Below are 22,886 nucleotides of genomic sequence, written 5' to 3' on the forward strand. Positions count from 1 at the left end.
ATATTTAAAACTGTTCTTGAAGCATGGATTGGATTTTGATGGATGGAAGAGGAAGAATGTTCTGGAAGAGTGGAACTGTTCTGAAGAGTAGAAAGATACAAGATATGTTCAATAATTTATTGGTCTGAGTGAAGTATTTGAGAAGTTATACCATTTAGGAAAGGATTAAAAATACAGATGGATAGGGACTTCCCTGGTGGTCCAGTGGTAAAGAATCTGCCTTGCAATGCAGGGGACGCTGGTTCAATCCCTGGTCAGGGAACTAAGATCCCACACGCCGCGGGGCAACTAAGCCCACGAGCCACAACTACCGAGCTCCCACGCCTCAACACGAGAGGCCATGTGCTGCAAACTACAGAGCCCATGCACCTTGGAGCCCGTGCGCCACAACTAGAGAGAAGCCTGCACGCCACAACTAAGACCCGGATGCTTGTAACAAAACTGCAGCTACATACCCAGTATGCACTTCCCCCTTCTTCCTTGATACAAAGGCCCAAATGGGGGGGTATACCAATGTACCCCCCAAAAAAACCTCTACTTCCCACAGATGGATAGCCATGTGAACCAGTTACGTGAAAGTTGCTGGGTGGTACTTTCAGGAGCACTCCTTAAAAAAAGGCTGACGTAGCTGGCATGTCTCCTTTTACTTTTTCCCCTTCACCTTCTGTCTGAATCTAGGCATGAATATAGGTAGGGCAGTCACCTTAACACCATGTAACCATGAAGGAAAGGCCAAGAGAATAAATGACCTGGCAACCTTAAGCAGCTGAATCAACGTCAGGAATCCCCTACCAACCATCAGACACCTTATTACGTATAAGTAAGTGCAATCCTAACTGATACAGTACGAAATAAAAGAAGGTCCAAATGTCAGACGAAAGAATTTAAACTTTATCCCACAGTCAATAATGATTAGAAAGGTGAGGTGATATAGTTAGAAAGCTATTACAATAACCTAGGCAGTACTAAGATTCTGAACTGAAACAGCAACAGTTGGATGGTTACAGGTAACAAAAGAGGAAGACTTGATGCACCATGAGGACTAACTGAATATAGAAGCCAGAAGTAAAAGATAGTATGAGGATTTCAAACTTGGGAGATCTGTAATACCATTATTAGAAGGACTTTGTCCCTTGACTTTGGAAGGTGAGGAGAATAAAGACTACTGTTTTACAGACTTTTATTCAGGAATGAAAGCAGGGCAATTAGACCAAAATCTAGCTGGCAGCTAAAACATGAGACTGATATTTGGAAGACCTGAAAATTTGACAACCTTCCCCACAGATGTAATCATTTAAATCATGAGCTACGTGAAGGAAGAGGACGGGAATAATAGCAAACACACTTGCACAGCATTTACTATCTGCCAGGCACCGTTCTAAATACAGATATTAAATAAATGAAGTGATTACTAAGTGAATTGCAATATGAAACATAATCTACATTCAACTACAAGGACCTTATTCTATTAGAGAAAATACTAGAGTTAATACTTATTCAAATAACATAAAACTATCAGTGTGTAAAAACAAAACAAAAAACTGGCAGTTGTGAGCAAAACTGCAAGATTTTTGAAGTTCCTCTGCATTTGGATAGGCAAATTTAAACACTTCTAATTTGTTCAAAAATAGAAATTTTTAAAAACATTTCTCCTACTCTATTACACTATCTCTGTTACTCAGCTATGGAAAACCATCAGATGAATTCTTAGCCATTAAAGAGCAAATACGCTAGAACCTCATCAGTTTGTGCTCACCATTATTTTGGATCCTATGCCTTCCTTTTGGACTCACTTTTTCTTACTGAAATATATTTTTTAGTAGATCTCTCAGTGAGGCATTAAGGGTTTTTCTGTTGTAGTCTTTGAAATAAATTTTTTTCAGCTGTACTAAGGTAAAATTAACAAATAAAATATTTAAAGTATAAAACATGATGATTTAATATATGTATACATTGTGAAAGGCTCCCCCCATTAAGTCAATTAACACCTCCATCAACCTCATGAATTTACCGTTTTGGTGGGTGAGGGAACATTTAAATTCTACTCTTTAGAAAATTTCGATTCTACAACACAGTGCTAGCAACCACAGTCACGTTATACACAGATCCTCAGAACTTATTTATCTTATAAGAGAAAATCTACCCTTTTACCCATTTCTATTTCCCCCAACCCTGGCAACCACTTTTCTACTGTCTGTTTCCTAAACTTTTTAAGATTCCACATATAAGTGATAACATGCAGTATTTGTGGTTCTGGCTGGCTTATTTCACTTAGCATAATGTCCTCCAGGCTCATCCACACTGTCACAAATGACAACTATTCCTTTTTAAAAGCTGAATAATATTCCTCTCTGTGTGTGTGCGTGCGAGCGTGTGCACACGCGCACATATATATACACCATGTTTTCTTGATCCATTCGTCTGTTGACAGATACTTAGGTTGTTTCCATACCTTGGCTGTTGCAAATGATGCTGCAATGAATGTGGAAGTACAGATATCTCTTCAGAATAATGTTTAAATTTCCATTGGACATATACCCAGAAGTGGGATTGCTGGATCATATAGTAGCTTTATTTTTAATTTCTTGAGGAATGCCATACTGTCTCCATAGTGGCTGTTCCAGTTTACATTCCCACCAAAAACTTACAAGGGATCCTTTTCCCCACATCCTCTCCAGTATTTTTTATCTTTTGTCCTTTGAATGATAGACATACTAATAGGTGTGAGGTGATATCTCACTATGGTCTTGATTTGCATTTCCCTGATGATTAATGATGCTGAGTACCTTCTCATGTACCTGTTGGCCATTTTTGTATGTCTTTGGAAAAAATTCAGATCCTTTGACCATTTTTTAATTGGGTTATTTGGGGGTTTGTTGTTATTGAATTATATGAGTTCCGTATGTATTTCAGATATTAGCCTCTTAACAGATGGGTAGTTGACAAATATTTTCTCCAGGTTGGCTTTTCATTCTGTTGATGGTTTCCTTTGCTAAGCAGAAGCTTTTTAGTTTGATGTAGTCCCACTTGTTTTTTACTTTTGTTTGCTTTGCTTTTGTGTCAAATCCAAAAAAAAAAATCATTGCCAAGACGAATGCAACAGAGCATAACCCTTATGTTTTAGGTCTTAAGTACAACTCCTTAATCCATTTTGAGTTAATTTTTCTGCATGGTGTAAGATAAGGGTTCGTTTTACCCTTTCACATGTGACTACCCAGTTTTTCCAACACCATATATTGAAAAGACCATCTTTTCTGCATGTATAGACTTTGCTTCTTTGTCAAAAATTAATTGACCATATATGCATGGGTTTAGTTCAGGGCTCTCCTATTCCATTCCACTGATCTATGCATCTGTTTCTAATGTCAATACCATACTGTTTGCTTGCTCGTTTGTTTTTAATACCATGCTGTTTTGATTACTACAGTTTTGTACATAGTTTAATATTAGGAATTATGATGACTCCAACTTTGTTCTTTCTTAAGACAGTTTTGGCTATTTGGAATCTTCTGTGGTTCCATACACATTTTAGGTTTGTTCTTCATCTGTGAAAAATGCAATTGGAATTTTGATAGGGACTGCATTGAATCTGCAGATCACTTTGGGTAGTATGGACATTTGAACAGTATTAATTCCTCCAGTCTATGAGCACCGCGTATCTTTCTGTTTATATGTGTCTTCTTCGACATCTTGCATCAATGTCATATAGTTTTCAGTGTACAGTTATTTAACTCCTTGCTTAAATTTATTCCCAAATATTTTATTATTTTTGATGCTATTGTAATAGGGGTTATTTTTCTTAATCTCTCTGGTAGTTCATTTTTAGTGTATACAAACACAAATGATTTTTGTATACTGACTTTATATCCTACAACTTATAATGAATTTATTAGTTCTAACAGTTTCTTGGTGGAGTCTTTTGGGTTTTCTACATATAATAACATGGCACTTGCAAATAGAGACATTTTTACTTCTTCCTTTCTGATACTGGTATCTTTTATTTCTCTTTTCTTGCATAACTGTTCTGGCTAGAACTTCCAGTTCTATTTTGAATAAAAGTGGTGAAAACAGGTAACCTTGTCTTGTTCCAGATCTTGAGGGAAAGCTTTCAGCTTTTCATCACTGAGTATGATGTTAGATGTGAGCTTGTGATACATGACTTATTATAATTAAGGAACATTTCTTCTATATCCAAATTGTTGAGAGTTTTTATCATAAATGGATGTTGAATTCTGTCAAATGCTTTTTCTGCCTCTATTGAGATGACCATATGATCTAACTTGACCTAACTGTAATTTAGTTCCCGTATTTCCTTATTGACTTTCTGTCTACCTATCCATTGTTCAAAGCAGGGTATCAAAGTCCCCTACTAGTTTTGTATTGCTATATACTTTTCCCTTCAGATCAGTTAATGTTTGCTTCATATGTTTAGGTGTTCCTCTTTTGGGTACATAAGTAGTTACTAGTTCCTCTTGATGAACTGACCCCCTTCATCATTACACAATGACCTTCTTTATCTCTTGGTACAGTCTTTGGTTTAGAGTCTATTTTGTCTGATATAAGTATACTTATCTGTGCTTTCTTTTGGCTACCATTTGATGTAATATTTTCCCCATCCCTTAATTTTCAGTCTAGGTGTGTCTTTAAAGCTGAAATGAGTTTCCTTTTTTTAAAATAAATAAATAAATTTATTTTAATAAAACAAAACAAAACTGACCAGGAATAAAGGGCAGAGAGGAGAGGAATTCTTGGCCAACCTTCTCTGCACAGTAGAATCACCTGGGCCTCCTTTCTAGTGATTCTAATTGAATTAATCAGATCTGGGGGTGGAACTTGCATGCATTTTTAAGCTTCTTGGATTGTTCTCATAAGCTCCAGGGGCAAAAACAACTGAGTTAAAGGAATGTCAGTGCAAAGGGGGAATCAGAAAACACTGGGCACACCCGTGCATACTGTAGGCTCTTGCACCCTAGAGTCAATCAGCTCTACTACCAGCTCCTACTTCATGACCTTGAGCAGCTTACTTCCTCTCTCTGATCTTTGGCTTCTTCATCTCTCTAAGATGTATGTTTTCCTTCTCTTTCTGGTCTAAAATCACTTCCAAGTGGCTGACTTGAGACTCAGCCTCTGCCATCCTACATGTCCATTCACTGTCATTGTCAAGACTTTTGGACAGCAAACCTTTACTTTGCAACATCTCAAGAAGCTTTTTAATAGACTCATCTCGGGCACTGAGGGTCTGTTTCTGCATTTTGATTCTCAGCTCCATTTCCTCCAAGGTCTTCCTCAATAGGAACAGTTCCTTAGCCTGTCATGCTCAGCTTGGAGCTGCTGGAAGTTCTCCTCCGTCAGTTCAATGGTGAAGTGCTCTGCTCCTCGGCTGCCACTCTCTTGCTGCAGCCACTCTATATCTTTTGACTATAGAATTTAGTCCATTTACACTTAAAGTATTTATTAAAAGGTATGAATGTACTACTGCCCTTTTGTTAATTGTTTTCTGGTCATTTTCTAATTCCTTTGTTCCTTTCATGCTCTTTTACTTTGACATTTAATGATTTTCTGTAGTGGAGTGCTTTGATCCCTTTCTCTTTATCTTTTGTTTATATTCTATAGGTTTTTTTGTGTGGTTACCATGAGGCTTAAATTAAATATCTTATTTTTTATAACAGTCTCTTTTAAGCTGATAACAGCTTAATTTCTAATGCACACAAAGGCTCTACATTTTTACTTTCCCCCTCTCATATTTTATGTTTTTAATGTCACAATTTACATCTTTTTACATTGTATATCCATTAACATATTAGTTATTTTAATACTTTTCTTTCAATCTTCATACTAGAATTATAAGTGTACCCACCAACTTTGCAACACTACAGTATTCTTAATTTAACTATGTATTTATCTTAACCAGTGAGTTTTAACCACAGTGTTTTACTGTGACTAACTAGCATCCTTAGGTTTCAGCTCAAATAACTCCTTTTAATATTTCTTGTAAGGCTGGTCTAGTGGTAATGAATTCCTTTAGTTTTTGTTTGTATGAAAAACTCTATCTCTCCTTCAGTTCTGAAGGACAGCTTTCCTGGGTAGAGTATTCTTGGTTGGCTTTATTTTTTCTTTCAGCACTTGGTATGTATCAGCCCACTCTCTTCTGGCCTGCAATGTTTCTGCTAAAAAATCTGCTGATAACCTTATACAGATTCCCTTTTAGGTAACTTCTTTCTCTTGCTGCTTTTAAGATTCTCTGCCTGTGTTTAACTTTTAACAATTTAATTATAATGTGCCTCAGTGTGAGCTTCTTTAAATTAATCATATTTGATATTCTCAGGCTTCCTAGATCTGGATGTCTGTTTCTTTCCTCAAGTTAGAAAAGTTTTCAGCCATTATTTCTTCAAATAAGCTTTCTGCCCCTTTCTCTCTCTCTCTTCTCCTTCTGGGAACCCTATAATGCATACAGTAGTCTTCTTGATAAGGCCCGCAAGCTACATTCACTTTTTTTTTTAATTGCTCCTCTGACTGGATGAATTCCACTGTCCTGTCTTCTAGTTCACTAATCCTTTCTTCTGCGTGATCTAGTCTGATGTTGAATCCCTCTGTTGAATTTTTCAGTTCAGTCATTGCATTCTTCAGCTCTGTGATTTCTGTTGGTACTTTTTAATATTTTCGATCTTTTTGTTGAAATTTTCACTTCATTCATGCACTGCTCTCCTAACCTCAGTGAGCATCTTTATGACTTATTTTGAACTTTCTATCAGGTAAATCACTTACCTCTGTTTCATTAAGATCTGTTTCTGGAGACTTATCTTGTTCTTTTGTTTGGAACATATTCCTCTGTTTTTTCATTTTTCTTGACTCTCTGTGTTGGTTTCTGTGCACTGGATAAAACAGCCACCTCACCCAGTCTTGACAGATAGATCTAGTGTAGGGGATGAACCTCATCAATCAGCCCAGCCCAAGCTCCTCAATGTCTCTCAAACCTTTGTGACTGTCCAAGTCACCTTCTTTGTTCCTAGTGGTTCCCAGTACTTGAGGGTGTGCTAAGACTCATCATGTCCCAAAGAGGAATACTGCATTCAGGCCCTAGATGCAGGCTGATTAGAAGCCAGACCCTCAGGCAACATCTGGAAAAGTACGTATTAAGCCCCTTCCAAGGAGAAAGGGGAACAGGCATTTTTGCCTGCACTGCACTAGACCTGTGTCTGAAGCTACAGGCAGGAGTTGAGAGGGGGTCCTGTAAATGCACTCATGGCTTTCCATTACACTTAGAATAAAACTCTACGAGTCCTACATTACTTGTCTGCTGCCTACCTCTTCAATTCACCATGTAGCTCTTCTTACGTGCTCCTTTCACCACTGAATTATAGGCTTCAATAGCTTGTAATATTTAAAAAGGTCTCATCTGCCTTATTCAACAATCTGTTCTCAGTAGCTAGAAAAGTCTTGAAGCATAGATCTTACTAAATATTTAATGAATGAATACCATGCTCATAATCATGAATTAATTTCATACAGTACAATTACAGGAGTTTGGTGTGTGGAAAACTCAAGGATAAGGTCTCAAGACCAAGACTGTATTGATTCCCTTAAAGAGAAATTTGAAACAATCATGAGCATTCCCCTTCAGCTCCAAACACCAGTGAAATGGTAAATAATAATAATGATAATTTTAAATCATTTAAAAAATACAGACTTCCTGTAATGACAGAGTAATTTATCCTGGGCTAATGCTCCTGCTGAGAAGAATTACAAGCTCTGGAAAACTATCTTTAAAAACACTGTTTGAAGGCACTGGCAAGCAAACAAAAGCAGAGAGAAACTGGATGGGATCTGATCCTTGAAAGAATGAAATCACACTGAATGAGGTCCACATTTATCAATCTTTATCCTGAGAGGACTATACAGTCTGTGTAATGCATATGTAGGCACTGGAGAAGAGGATAGAGCTCTTGTACAAAGCTGTAGTCTTATTGGGTATACGTATCAGGCAATGAACTCTGGAGCTGCTAAAAGAGGTAGAAGTTGAAAGCAGAAATCCCAGGGGGGAAAAAAGGGAGACATGGGGGGCTGACTCCTGAACTCCCCTCTGTGTATGAGATGAAAATCCAAGAAGCCCAGGGAGAGGCAGTAACTGGAAACCTGAAAGAGTCGTGAAGAGATTTCAACAGCTGCTTGGTCCTTGGAGAGGCAGAATTTAGAGTTAAAAGGTAAATACCTCAGGCTTTCTGTTTAAACTTCCAGAAAAGCCATACTTGAGGAATAATAACCACATCAGAATTAAAGGCAAAACTGAAACAGACCTGTCCTAACAGAGCCTACAACCAAGTTTCCATAGGATCAAGCTAATCTGCCAGTAGATTTAACTGAACTGCCTACTAGAACAAAACTCAATACTTCAGAGAAAAATTAAAATCTACACCATCCAGAGCTTATACAATATATCACCCACAACAGACAACCATCAGTTGAAACTTACTTATCAAAAGAAAAATGTGATGTAGAGAAAATATATACAGACAGAAGAAATATTTGAAAAATATTAGCCAGTTTTTTTCTAAGTTCTTTAAAAAACAACAGTCCACTAATCCAAAAAAGTTACCTAACCCCAATCAGTATAAATCCATACCTAGTTACATCATAATCAAACTTCTAAAAATCAAAGACAAAGAGTAAATCTTAAAGCAGCCACAAACATACAGTCACCAAGATAAGAAATACAACTGACATCTCTTCAGAAAGACTGGAGGTCAGAAGGCAAAGGGCTGGTAAGGAGGAAAGAAAGCTGTTAGCCTAAAATTCTATGACCCACAAAAAATAACCTTCAAAATTTATGGCAAAACAAACATTATTTTTGGATAAATGAATGCTGCATGAACACACCACCAACAAACCCAAACTACAAGAAATGCTCAAGGAAATTCTCTGGATTAAAGGGAGATGATACCAGATACAAATTCATATTTGCAAAAATGAATGAAGAACCCTAAAATAATACATATGTGGGTAATCAGACTATTTCCTTTCATTTCTTAAAATTCCTAAAGGACAACTGACAATTGTTTGAAGCATTAATGATAAGGTATGATGTAGCTTATAATACATGTCAAAGTAAAACAGATGACATCAATAGCTAAAAAGGATGAAAAGGAATTAAACAAAATCTTTATACAAATAAATTCATGATAGTTTGGAAAAAGAAGAAAAGGTGCCAGCAGCAAATCAGAAATGTAGAAGAATTCCTGAAAGATTAAAAATAGATAGGAATAGGTGACAGAGAGCAGAGGAAATACATTCTATTTAAAGTACACAGAAGAAAGCATCAACAAGCATAAAAAAAGTTTTTTGCACACATACAAAACCCACAAATATCCAAAGATAATCAAAGATCATCATCTACTGGGAGCTGGGGTAGAGGAAGGAAGCATGAAAAAGTCAAATCAAAATGAAGAGCAGGGCTTCCCTGGAGGCACAGTGGTTAAGAATCCGCCTGCCTATGCAGGGGACATGGGTTCGATCCCTGGTCTAGGAAGATCCCACATGCCACTGAGCAACTAAGCCTGTGCGCCAGAACTACTGAGCCTGTGCTCTAGAGTCTGCGAGTCACAACTACTGAGCTCATGTGCCACAACTACTAAAGCCCGTGTGCCTAGAGCCCGTGCCCTGCAACAAGAGAAGCCACTGCAATAAGAAGCCCATGCACCACAACAAAGAGTAGCCCCCACTCGCCGCAACTAGAGAAAGCCCGCACGCAGCAACGAAGACCCAACACAGCCAAAAATAAAAATAATATAAATAAATTTTTTAAATTAAAAAAAAAATGAAGAGCAGAACTGACCCCAAAAGAAACAGAGATAATACAGGAAGAGAATTTTTTAAAAAATATTCTACTTGTTACCCTCAGAGAGATTGCAGAAGATTTTGAAAATACAAAGTATCATTAGATGATCATCAAAAAGGAGCAGAAAATAAAAACAGGTTACATTTTTTAAACAATTACATTTCAATGAAAGGGTTGAATACAACTAAAGAGAACAAGTAATAATCTGGAAGACAAAGTCAAGACAAACTCCCAGTTTCCTGTATCAGAGATAGAGAGAAAGAGAGGCAAAAAACTAAGAAATGTAGAGGACCAACACAGAAAGTACAACTCTAAGAGCTCTAGATAAAGAAAAAGAACACAGTGAAGAAAAAAAAATTTAATAAAAGAAGAAACTTAATTGGTGTTAAAGATACCTCAGCTCATATTAAAAGAGAGGAGATAAAGATTAATTTTAAAAAGACTTATACATGCACAGATCAAAGCAAAGCGTTAGAACACCAAAGACAATGGGGAAACTCTAAAAGAGTTCAATTTAATTCTGACTATTCAGAGTTTCCACCTACATATATAATTATGGTTGATGGAAACATACATGAATTCAGATTGATCGCTCTTTCAATTCATAAATGATAACCTCAAATGGGTCTTCAGTGCTGCTCACCTATCATTTTATATTTCCTTAATTCATTTACTCTCATTCTAGACCACTTATACCTTTCTCCTCAATCACCAAAACTGCAACCCCCATTCTTAATTTCCACTTCCTACATTTCACTGAGAAATACAAGCAATCAAAAGGAAACACCTAGCAACTGATGAACATACATGCTTTTCAAATGTGGCTGAAATATTTATGAAAGTATACCACATGTTAGGCCACAAAGCAATTATCAACAAATACTAAAGGAATCATACTCTATATGATTTCCATTCAAAATATAAACAATGGAGCAAGCAACTATTTTATCTATTTAAGACCCTGATGTTGATTAAATGTTAGAGACCATGATTAATTTATGTAATTCTTTAAAATATTGAAGAAATAACAACACTGAAGAGGACCACGGAAAACTGTGAAAATCAGCTTTATCACTACCTATTCTTTTCATTGTCTGAATCAACTCTTTTTTAAAAATTTTATTGAAGTATAGTTGATTCACAATGTTGTGTTAATTTCTGCTGTGCAGCAAAGTGTGTATCAACACTCTTAACAGTTAGATAAAAATTTTTCCAGTTACAAAGTATATTACATTATTTTTAAAAAGTCAATAATTCTCAGTATTCTGTAAATTCGTGCTATTTTTAATACTTCAACAAGCACAAACAACACTGAAAAATATGAAGATCTGCATTTGAACTGATGTAAACTTACCAATGGCACTTAAATTAAAAATTTCTTATGAAAAATATGGCCACTGATAAAAGTATCCCACCATGTAATTTATTTTCCATAATGTTCTCTGATCACAATGAGATTAAACTAAAAATCAATAACATAAAGATAATTAGAAAATCCCCATATATTCAGAGATTAAGCAACATAATTTTAAATAATCCATGGGACAAAGAAAAAGTTAGAAAATACTTTAAATTCAATGATAACCAAAAAATGAGTGAAATGCAATTAAAAAGAAAGGCTGAACAAAATTATTTAATGAGCTTTTGTTTCAACAAGCTAGGAAAAGAACAACAAATCAGCTAAGGACCACAGAAGGAAAAATACATAAGCAGAAATCAGTGAAAAGGAAAATAGACCAAAGCAAACTTTAAAAGCTGGCTTTTTAGAAGCATTAATAAACTGCTTTTAAATACTAGAAAGATTGATAAAGAAAAAAGACAGAGAAAACATAAATTACTCAAATCAGGAATTGAAAAGTTGACATCATTACCAAAACTTAAATATTAAAAATGTTTAAGAGTATAAAAACATTCTGCAATAAGTTTGAAAAATTCTAAGAAATTGGGCAAGTTTCTTTAGAAACACAACTTATGAAAACTGACACAGGAAAAAATATAAAATTCTAAATTTTTAATATTTGTTAAATGAGTTGAACATATAATTTTAAATTTTTCTACAAAGAATATTCAATGAATGCCCAGTGACATTCTCAGTGAATTTTTCCAAACACCTGATGAACAAATAAACAATGAGCTTACACAAACTCAGTAAACAAAAATTTAAAAACATTTCTCTATGCATTTTAAGAGAGCACAAACATGATACCAAAATGTAATAAGGACATGACAAGAAAAGAAAATTGTGGGTAAATAACTCTCATAAAGCATATAAGAAAAAATACTAAAAAAACCAAACCAAAACAAAAACCAACAACAAAAAAACACTGGCAAACTGAATCCAGTAAATTTTAAAAGAATGATAAATCTTGACTGAGTTTGGGAATTCCCTGGTGGTCCAGTGGTTAGGGCTTGGCACTCACTCTCATTGCCAGGACCCAGGTTCAATACCCTGGTCAGGGAACTAAGATCCTGCAAGCCATGTGGTGCAGGAAAAAAACCAAAAAAACAGAAACGACTGAGTTATTTACAACAGAAATGCAAGGTTAACTGAACAATCAAACTTCGATCAATATAATTTACCACATTATTAGAATAAATGAGAAAAGTAACATATAATCATTTCAATAAATGCCAAAATTGCCTCTATTAAAATTATACAACAGTTCATGATAAAAACTCAGCAAACTAGAAATAAAAGCAAACTTCTTCATTCTGATTCACAGTAACTACAAAAGACCTAAAATTAATTACTTAATGGCAAAATATTGATCTTGTTCTTCTTCTTGAGTTCTAAAACTTAATATGCATGTCCAAAATCAGGACTTCTATTCAACATTGTAGTGGAGGTCTTGGCCAGTGCAATATCGCAAGAAAAAGAAATTAAAAGTATAATGATTAGAAAGGAAGAAAGTAAAACTATCATTATTCACACACAATATGACTGTGTACATAGAAAACTTAAAAGAATCTAAAAATTACTAAGTGGGCTTCCCCGGTGTTGCAGTGGTTAAGAATCCACCTGACAACGCAGGGGACACAGGTTTGAGCCCTGGTCTGGGAAGATCCCACGTGCCATGGAGCAACTAAGCCTGTGGGCCACAACTACTGAGCCTGCACTCAAGAGCCCGTGAGCCACAACTACTGAGCCTACACACCTACAGCCTGTGCTCTGCAGCAAGAGAAGCCACCACAATGAGAAGCCCGCAATGAAGAATTGCCCCCGCTCGCTGCAACTAAAGAAAGCCCACGCAGCAACGAAGACCCAATGCAGCCAATAAATAAATAAATAAATAAATATAAAGTTCCCTTAAAAAAAATAAACACAAATTACTAAGTGAATTTAGTAAGGTCGCAAGATATAAAATCAATATATAAAAATCTATTGTAATATCATATACCAGAAAAAATTAAAAAATGAACATCCTAAACCAATATAATTTATAACAGTAAACAACACTAAACAAAAAGTCAAATATCTAGGAACAAATCTATTGAAATATCTACAAGGACTCTGCAATAAACACTACTAAAACATTGTTAGAAAAAAAAAAGGCCAGAAAACCGGAATAAACATTTACCTAAAGAAGACATAGAGATGGCTAACAGGCACGTGAAAAGATACTCAACATTGCTAATTATTAGAGAAATGCAAATCAAAACAATGATATATCACCTCACACCTGTCAGAATGGCTATCATCAAAAAGTCTACCAATAATAAATGTTGGAGAGGATGTGGAGAAAAGAAAACCCTCCTACAATGTTGGTGGGAATGTAAATTGGTGCAGCCTCTATGGAAAACAATGTGGAGTTTCCTCAAAAAACTAAAAATAGAATGACCACATGATCCAGCAATTCCACTCCTGGGTATATACTCGGAAAATACAAAGACTAATTCGAAAAGCTACATGCACCCCTACATTCACAGCAGCACTATTTACAACAGCCAAGATATGGAAGCAACCCAAATGCCCAGCAACAGATGAATGAATAAAAAATATGTGGTATATATACACAATGGAATGTTACTCAGCGAGAAAAAAAAATTCTGCCATTTACAGCAATGTGGATGGACCTAGAGAAAGTTATGCTTCGTGAAATAAGTCAGAGAAAGACAAATACTGTATGATATCACTTACATGTAGAATCTAAAAAATAATACAAATGAATATATGTACAAGGAATAAACAAGGAATAGACATTTTTCTGGAATAAAGATTCCAGAGAAAAATGGAGAATATCTTCATGACAACCGAAACTCCTCTAATTCAGTAATAAAAAAAGAGGTGGGGGGCTTCCCTGGTGGCGCAGTGGTTGAGAGTCTGCCTGCCGATGCAGGGGACACGGGTTCGTGCCCCGGTCCGGGAAGATCCCACATGCCGCGGAGCGGCTGGGCCCGTGAGCCATGGCCGCTGAGCCTGCGCGTCCGGAGCCTGAGCTCTGCAACGGGAGAGGCCACAACAGTGAGAGGCCCGCATATAGCAAAAAAAAAAAAGAGGTGGGGAACATTTGAACAAACTTAAAAAGGAGATATAAAATTGCCCAAAAGTACTTATGAATAACAGCTGAATATCACTAATTAGGGAAATACAAATTAAAACCAAAGATACTGGGCCTCCCTGGTGGCGCAGTGGTTGAGAGTCCGCCTGCCGGTGCAGGGGATACGGGTTCGTGCCCCGGTCTGGGAGGATCCCATATGCCGCGGAGCGGCTGGGCCCGTGAGCCATGGCCGCTGGGCCTGCGCATCCGGAGCCTGTGCTCCGCAACGGGAGAGGCCACAACAGTGAGAGGCCCGCGTACCGCAAAAAGAAAAAAAAAAAAAAAAAAAAAAAAACCAAAGATACTTTTACACACCCATTAAAATGGAAAATTTTTAAAAAACTGACAATACCAAATGTTTAAAAAGTTGTAGAGCGGGGCTTCCCTTGTGGCGCCGTGGTTGGGAGTCTGCCTGCCAATGCAGGGGACATGGGTTCGTGCCCCGGTCCAGGAGGATTACACATGCCGCGGAGCAGCTAGGCCCATGAGCCATGGCGACTGAGCCTGTGCTCCACAGCGGGAGAGGCCACAACAGTGAGAGGCTCGTGTAACGCAAAAAAAAAAAGGTGTAGAGCAACTGGAACTCTCATTGCTGGTAGGAATGTTAAACTGAACAGCCACTTTGCAAAAATGTTCAGCACTTTCTTACAAAGTTATACATACATTCACACTATGATCCAACAATTCTACTCCTTGGTGATTTAGCTATAAAGTGCATACTTTTTCCTTGCCCCTTGCTCCTTCAGGCTACCTAGAATGAAGACACAGTAGCTGAAGCTATACAATGACCATCTTGCAACCATAGGTGACCCTGAGAATGGAAGTCAGTGCAAAGGTTGGAAGAAGAGAAAGAGTACAAGTAAGTAGCTTCCTGACAACCAAGGAGTCACCAAGTCCAGCATAATCTATACAGTTTCAAACTTATTTTACTTCAGAGAAACATAAATCCACTATTATTTGTATATTCGGTAATATGCAGTCAAACCAAATCCTAACTGATATACTTCTCCAGATATACTCTCAACTCTTCATGCAACCTAAGACATTTCAATAAATAAGCAAATCTTTTCTTTGAATTGCTGCCCTTCCAGGACTCTCCTATGTTGCATTTATGCTAAATATTACTTGTATTCAAACCTAGTCAAGAAGATATGTTATCTTCAAGATAGTACAGGATTAAATCAAAAGGATTTCACACAAAAGTACATTTATTTTTTAAAAGAAATGTACTCAAAAAGGCATTCTCTCACCAGTTTCCATCCTGAGGTCTGATTTTAGCAGTTTCTGATAACAGAAGCATAAGAAATTGCTGAAGCACAGCACAGAAATATTTACTGCAAAATCACAGAAACTAGTGAGGAAAAAGTTATGATTGGAAAATCTGTAACACAGAAAATCCTTTCCTTCTGTTCCTTTGTCCTTAACACATTCTAGAAGACAAATGGTTGTCTTTTCCATAATCCCTCACCCTCAACTACTAAACCTAAAAAGTTCTTTGAGAACAGTTTGAGAAAAATATAAACTCTATTATTAAAGGTGTTGGAAATAATATCTGAATACAATTTCTCACTATTCATGCTCATACAGATTCTAGTTTTGCTTCTTCAATTTAAAATTAAAATGTATGGCTGGGGGGAATCATATGGTATGTGAATTACATCTCAATAAAACTTTTTTTTTGAGTATATGTATTTTTAGGAAAAACAGAAATGTTAAACAATTACCCCAGATACCTGTTTAGCATCAAAACAACTAAACTTTTGTTGTCTTTATCTCTTCTCATTTCTACTTTAAGTTTGTCCATTTCTACCACATATTTGGCTAGCCCAACATATTTTTCAGTTCACATTTGGTCAATCATATCTAATGCAATACCTCCCTAAACTATAACCAAACATCCAAGTATGGGGACAGCCAAGAAAATTACATAACATAAATTGCACAAGGGCAGAGACAGTTCAGTTTGAGCTTCTTGTCAGTGGTAATAGGAACATCATGTTTTCAACAGAAATCATCAGTGAATAAGAATTTGGATCTACTTTTCAGTAACTATTGTTTTTAAAAGGTCTCAGATATGAAACAATACATAAAGTATTTCAGAAACTATAATAGAATATATATGGTGAAAATGACTGGGCTGTGCACTGCATAACTTGATCCCTGAGGAATCCATCCTGAATCTGAGATTTCTTACTGTGTAGGTATATAGGAAGCACCAAGACACAGAAGAAGAGTAAGCTTGAAAGGAAAGATGAATTTTAGATATTTGGAGTCAGAAGCACCTACAAGACAATTAAAAGGAAGATTTGTAGTAATCAGCTTGATATATGAGTAGTTAGGAAGGATTTCTTGATTTGGGATTTGAGAGGCTGGGTATTCAGTATTACAATTCACAGAATAGGACATACAGAACAAGGATAGTTTTGGAGGAATGATGAATTCAATTTGGCACATTCTGAAATGAGTTACCTATAATATATCCAGACTGAGATATCCTATAGGCAGCTAGATTTATGAAGGCTAAGGGGAACATAATGTGCTTTTGCTACAGATTTCATAGTCATTATGCATAAAGAAGGTAGCTATAATCATAGACATATATGATGCCCAGATATAAGATATAAGGTAGGACGAGAAGAAGGTCATAGATCAAATCCTTGAGGTCACACATTTAAGGACTACCCAGAAATGTCAGGGACGGAGGGCAAAAAGAAGAATGTAGCAAAGAACCTGAAAAGAAAGGGACAGAAATAAGAGGAAAACTAGAATTAACTGTGTAAAAATTCATTGATTACTGCATTTTTCTGTGTATTTTAATAAAAGTAAGATTCCCTTAGAAAAGAAAAGAAGAGCAGAGAGTTTGAGAAGAGTTATCAAGTATTATGAAGAGGTTAAATAAGATAGAAACAGAAGGGAAAAAATTCACTGAACTTGGTAATTAAGAAGTTAGTAAAGACTACCGATAGGTAAAGAATCCGAAGGGTAAGAATGGCTTTTTATTTTCATTTGGTTTCATTATTTTGAGTTTTCTCATCTCAAGCAAGGCTTTCAACTTAGAATCCTTAGAAGAATACAGGCATTCCCAAACATTCGAAGATTCAAAGTTTACCTCAAAAGCAGCATTTAAGAAGTTACTTTCTTAAGATATAATATACCAAAAATCCTCAATATAATATAAGCATTGTTGTTGTTTTTCAAATTTAAAATTACCTACAAAGCACTAAAGTGTTAAGTATGGTTTACTGAACAGAACATAAATGTTAGTCTTAACATAAAAGTACAAATTATAGAGGCTGAGAGGTGAAAGCAAGGAGGGAAGCTAAACAGAAGCTTGGGAGAGAAGCGTTAACCTTAGAAATTGAGAAATCAACAAATATTGCCAATGGTTGCTGGAACAAGAAATAAAGTTACAAATATATTACCCTAGGTTACAATGATAGCTAATATAAGAAATAAAATAGTGAAATGTGTAATCTGAGGAAAAGAGGAGGAACACAGTGGTATAGGTAACAAAGAGATTGAAATACCAGAAGTTAACAGAGTCAAAATGGTCTCCCTCTGGAGAAAAGGATTAAAGTTGGAAGAACAGAGCTTTTCATTGTAACTGGATTGTTGTGGATTATTAGCTCTTCTGTGTGATCTGACTTTTTAAACCAATATAAATGAAACATCTAGGGGAAAAAAATAAGAGTAATTAGGAAATAAGAAAATCAAGGTGGCAAGGCTATTCTTAAGGGTGAAGAGCAGAAAAAGGATAGATAACTGCTGATAGTTAAAGATCAAAGGAGAATATAAAAATAAGCTAAAACATATTCTTGAGCTGCTACAGGGGGAAAATAATGATAATACCAAAGAAAGTGGTGAAAAACAAACAAAGGAACGAGGTGTTAGCCCTAGAATAGATAGAAAGGAACAAGATCAAGAGCACAGTGTGCAAAAAGAAAGCTAAAAACAGGAGGATATAACCAGAGTGGTATAGTTAACAGTTTACAACTTCAGAGATGGACTACTATTGTAAAGTATGGACAACACTGCAGAGTCAAAGAAAGAAACTGTAAGGTGTCCTTGGGTGAATTCTTCAACAGATAATGAAATGAACTATGATAATGTTAGGAGAAGTGGTTTAAAGAAAAACTAATTAGATGCCAAAAATTCTCAGTTAATGACATAGGAGTAGACAAGGAAAGAGTAGCAGACAACATCAGGGTTGACTGAGGATGATATAAGCTGCATCATAATCATCTCAAAGGACAAGATTTTTTGTTTTTGTATTAGCATAATAGATGTTATAGAAATAGCAGTGTAAATACTTCCTCTAGACCCTAGAGTAGATGTAATGCAGTATCTTTAGGAAAGGCAACATTCAGTGAAGGTAAGAAAGCAGAAGGAAACTGATGCTACAGAAAACCCAATTTATAAGGGAATAAGGAATTTGGAAGGACCTTATAAAAAGGACTAAAGGGGAATCAGCTGAAGAAGTAAAAATAATAAGAAGACATGAATACGTAAAATATTTTCTGGCAGTATATGAGAATTTTGAATTCAATCAAGCCTGTAAAATACCAATTTATAGGAAATGCAGAGAACAGAGGAAAACATTAAACTACACCATGAGGATATGATCAGCAAAACCTGTATTGTGGGAAACCAGAACCAACATAGTTAAAAAAGCAAAAAAGAGATGAAGGAAACATATATCAATAGATTAAAAGAAACTGTAAAGTCACAGCTGTAGACCTATTTGGATCTTAGTATTTTTAAAAAAACTATAAAAAAGAAAAAACATTTATGATATATCAATTAGAAATTTAATTACTTGCTAAATACCTATAGATATTAAGGAATTGTGATTCCTTTATTTTTTAAAAAGTTCCTATATTTTAGAGGTATGTAAGGAAATATTAAGGAAAAAAAATATGATGTCTATCTACAATGTGCTTCAAAATAACCCAGTAGTGGGGAAAATAGATAGAACCGAACTGACCACAGGTTATAAAGACTACTGAGGCTGAGTGATAAAAGTATGAGAGTTCATTATACATTATCTCTACTTCTTTATGTTTAAAGTTCTCCCTAACAAAAAAGTTTTTTTTAAAGGATGTCTGTTATATTTTATCTAGCATTTCTTAAGAAGAGTGTTTTCAGGTTATTCAATAAGAAAATTTCAGAATATAAAGTCCCAGATTTTATTTTGTATTTTATAATTCACCTCTCATGCAGGTGTGAAAGAACTCTGTAAAATTTACTAAAGCTATCTTTTAAAGATAAAGATCTCTAAATGCAGTAAAAGTTTATTTCTATTCAGACAAAAAAAAAAAAGTGTCTCTAATTATCCTTAAAAATATCCCAGGCAGGTGGCGGAGGGGGAAAGCTTCGGAGTAGCGGAGGAGAGCACAGCAACAGGGGTGCGGAGGGCAAAGCGGAGAGATTCTGGCACAGAGGATCGGTGCCCTCAGGCACACACCAGCCCGAGAGGCTTGTCTGCTCTGCCGCCGGGGCGGGCGGGGCTGGGAGCTGAGGCTCGGGTATCGGCTTTCAGTCGGAGCGCAGGGAGAGGACTGGGGCTGGCGGCAGGAAGAGAGCCTGAAGGGGTTAGTGCACCACGGCTAGCCCAGAGGGAGTCCGGGGAAAGGGTGTGGAGATGCCGAAGAGGCAAGAGACTTTCTTTCCTTTTGTTTCCTGGTGCGCGAGGAGAGGGCATTAAGAGGGCTGCTTGGGGAAGCGCCGGAGACGGGCGCGAGCCGCGGGTAAGGCGCGGACCTCGGAGACGGGCGTGGGATGCTGGGGCCGCCGCCGCCGCCGCCGCCGCCGGGCCTGTGTGCGAGCGCGGGTCACTGTCCGCCCCGCCTTCCGGGGGGCCTGTGCACCCCGCCACTGCCGGGGTCCCGGGACCCGGGGACGGCTTTCCCGGGAAAGCGCACGGAGCGCCACGGGCTGCTGCAACGTCACGCCGGCCTCTGCCGCCGCAGGCCCGCCCCACACTGCGCGCCCCTCCCTCCCCTCTGCCTGAGTGAGTCAGAGCCCCCGAATCAGCGGCTCCTTTAAACCCGTCCTGTCTGAGCGAAGAACGGATGCCCTCCAGCGACCTATGCGCAGAGGCGCGGCCAGGTCCAAGGCTGAGACCCGGGAGCTGTGAGAGCAGAGACAGGGAAATCTCTCTGTGCAGCCTCGGAGGCAGCGGATTAAAGCTCCACGGTCCATTTGATGTGCCCTGCGTCTGTGGAGTGCATGAATGGACAGCGAATCATCACAAATTGAGGAAGTGGACTTTGAGGACAAGACTTAAGACTTTCCCCCCTTTTCCTCTTTTTACAACGAATTATCCCAAATTAAGGAGGTGGACTTAGAGAGCAAGATTTCAGACTTCTCGCCCTTTTCCTCTTTTTATAACGAATTATCCCAAATTGAGGAGGTGGACTTGGAGAGCAAGATTTTTGATTTTTCCCCCTGCTCTCTTTTTGTGAATGTGTATGTGTAATCTTCTGTGTAAGATTCTCTCTGTATAGCTTTGCTTCCACCATATGTCCCAGGGTTCTATCGGTCCGTTTTTTTTTTCAATAATTACTTTTTAATTTTAATAATGCTACTATATTTCATACTTTATTCTATTTTACTTTACCTGCTCTTTCTTTTTTTCCTACCTTCCCTTCCTCCATCCCTCCCTCCGCTCCTCCTTTCCTTCTTTCTTTTTCTTTCCTCCCTCCCTCCCTCCCACCCTTCTTCTTTCCACTTTCTTTTTCTTTCTTTCCTCCCTCTCTCCCTCCTGTCTTTCTTTCTTTCCTTCCTCCCTCCCTCCCTCCCTTCTTCCATTCACTCTTCCTTTTGCTTTCATTCCTCCCTCCCTCCCTCCTTTCTTTCCTTCTCTCTTTCCATCCTTCCTCCCTCCCTCCCTCCTTTCTTTCTTCCTTCCTTCCTTCCTTTCTTCCCTTCTTCCTTTCTTTCCCTCTTTCTTTCTTCTACTAATTCTTTCTTTCTGCTTTTTCTCCCTGTTATTCTGAGCCGGGTGGATGAAAGGCTCTTGGTGCTGCAGCCAGGAGTCAGTGCTGTGCCTCTGAAGTGGGAGAGCCAACTTCAGGACACGGGTCCACAAGAGACCTCCCAGCTCCACATAATATCAAGCAGCGAAAATCTCCCAGAGATCTCCACTTCAACACCAGCACCCAGCTTCAGTCAACGACCAGCAAGCTACAGTGCTGGTCACCCTATGCCAAGCAACTAGCAAGGCAGGAACACAACCCCACCCATTAGCAGAGAGGCTACCTAAAAACATAATAAGGCCAAAGGCACCTGAAAACACACCACCAGACGTGGACCTGTCCACCAGAAAGACAAGATCAAGCCTCAACCACCAGAACACAGGCATTAGTCCCCCCGACCAGGAAGCCTACACAACCTACTGAAACAACCTTAGCCACTGGGGACAGACACCAAAAACAACGGGAACTACGAATCTGCAGCCTGCAAAAAGGAGACCCCAAACACAGTAACATAAGCAAAATGAGAAGACAGAAAAACACAGCAGGTGAAGGAGCAAGATAAAAACCTATCAGACCTAACAAATGAAGAGGTAATAGGCAGTCTACCTGAAAAAGAATTCAGAATAATGATAGTAAAGCTGATCCAAGATTCTATTTCCAAGATCCATAATCTTGGAAATAGAATAGACAAAATGCAAGAAACAGTTAACAAGGACCTAGAAGAACTAAAGATGAATCAAGCATCGATTAAAAACACAATAAATGAAATGAAAAATACTCTAGATGGGATCAATAGCAGAATAACTGAGGCAGAAGAACGGATAAGTGAGGTGGAAGATAAAATAGTGGAAATAACTGCTGCAGAGCAAAATAAAGAAAAAAGAATGAAAAGAACAGAGGACAGTCTCAGAGACCTCTGGGACAACATTAAATGCACCAACATTCGAATTATAGGGGTTCCAGAAGAAGAAGAGAAAAAGAAAGGGACTGAGAAAATATTTGAAGAGATTATAGTTGAAAACTTCCCTAATATGGGAAAGGAAATAGCTAATCAAGTCCAGGAGGCACAGAGAGTCCCATACAGAATAAATCTAAGGAGAAATACGCCAAGACACATATTAATCAAACTGTCAAAAATTAAACACAAAGAAATCATATTAAAAGCAGCAAGGCAAAAACAACAAATAACACACAAAGGAATCCCCATCAGGATAACAGCTGATCTCTTAGCAGAAACTCTACAAGCCAGAAGGGAGTGGCAGGACATAATTAAAGTGATGAAAGAGAGAAACCTGCAACCAAGACTACTCTACCCAGCAAGGATCTCATTCAGATTTGATGGAGAACTTAAAACCTTTACAGACAAGCAAAAGCTGAGAGAGTTCAGCACCACCAAACCAGCTTTACAACAAATGCTAAAGGAACTTCTCTAGGCAAGAAACACAACAGAAGGAATATACCTACAATAACGAACCCAAAGCAATTAAGGAAATGGGAATAGGAACATATATATCAATAATTACCTTAAATGTAAATGGA

At 37.5% G+C, this 22,886-nt stretch overlaps 1 protein-coding gene across 4 annotated transcripts in view; it reads right to left on the reverse strand.

Annotated features, from left to right (window-relative positions):
* The window catches only part of JAK2 (Janus kinase 2), a 252,887-nt gene that overhangs the window by 108,382 nt on the left and 121,619 nt on the right, over positions 1-22,886 (reverse strand). The gene's annotated exons all lie outside the window — the stretch shown is intronic.

This window comes from Mesoplodon mirus, assembly GCF_964341445.2.
Source record: "Mesoplodon mirus genome assembly, chromosome: 1".
Classification (NCBI taxonomy): domain Eukaryota; kingdom Metazoa; phylum Chordata; class Mammalia; order Artiodactyla; family Ziphiidae; genus Mesoplodon; species Mesoplodon mirus.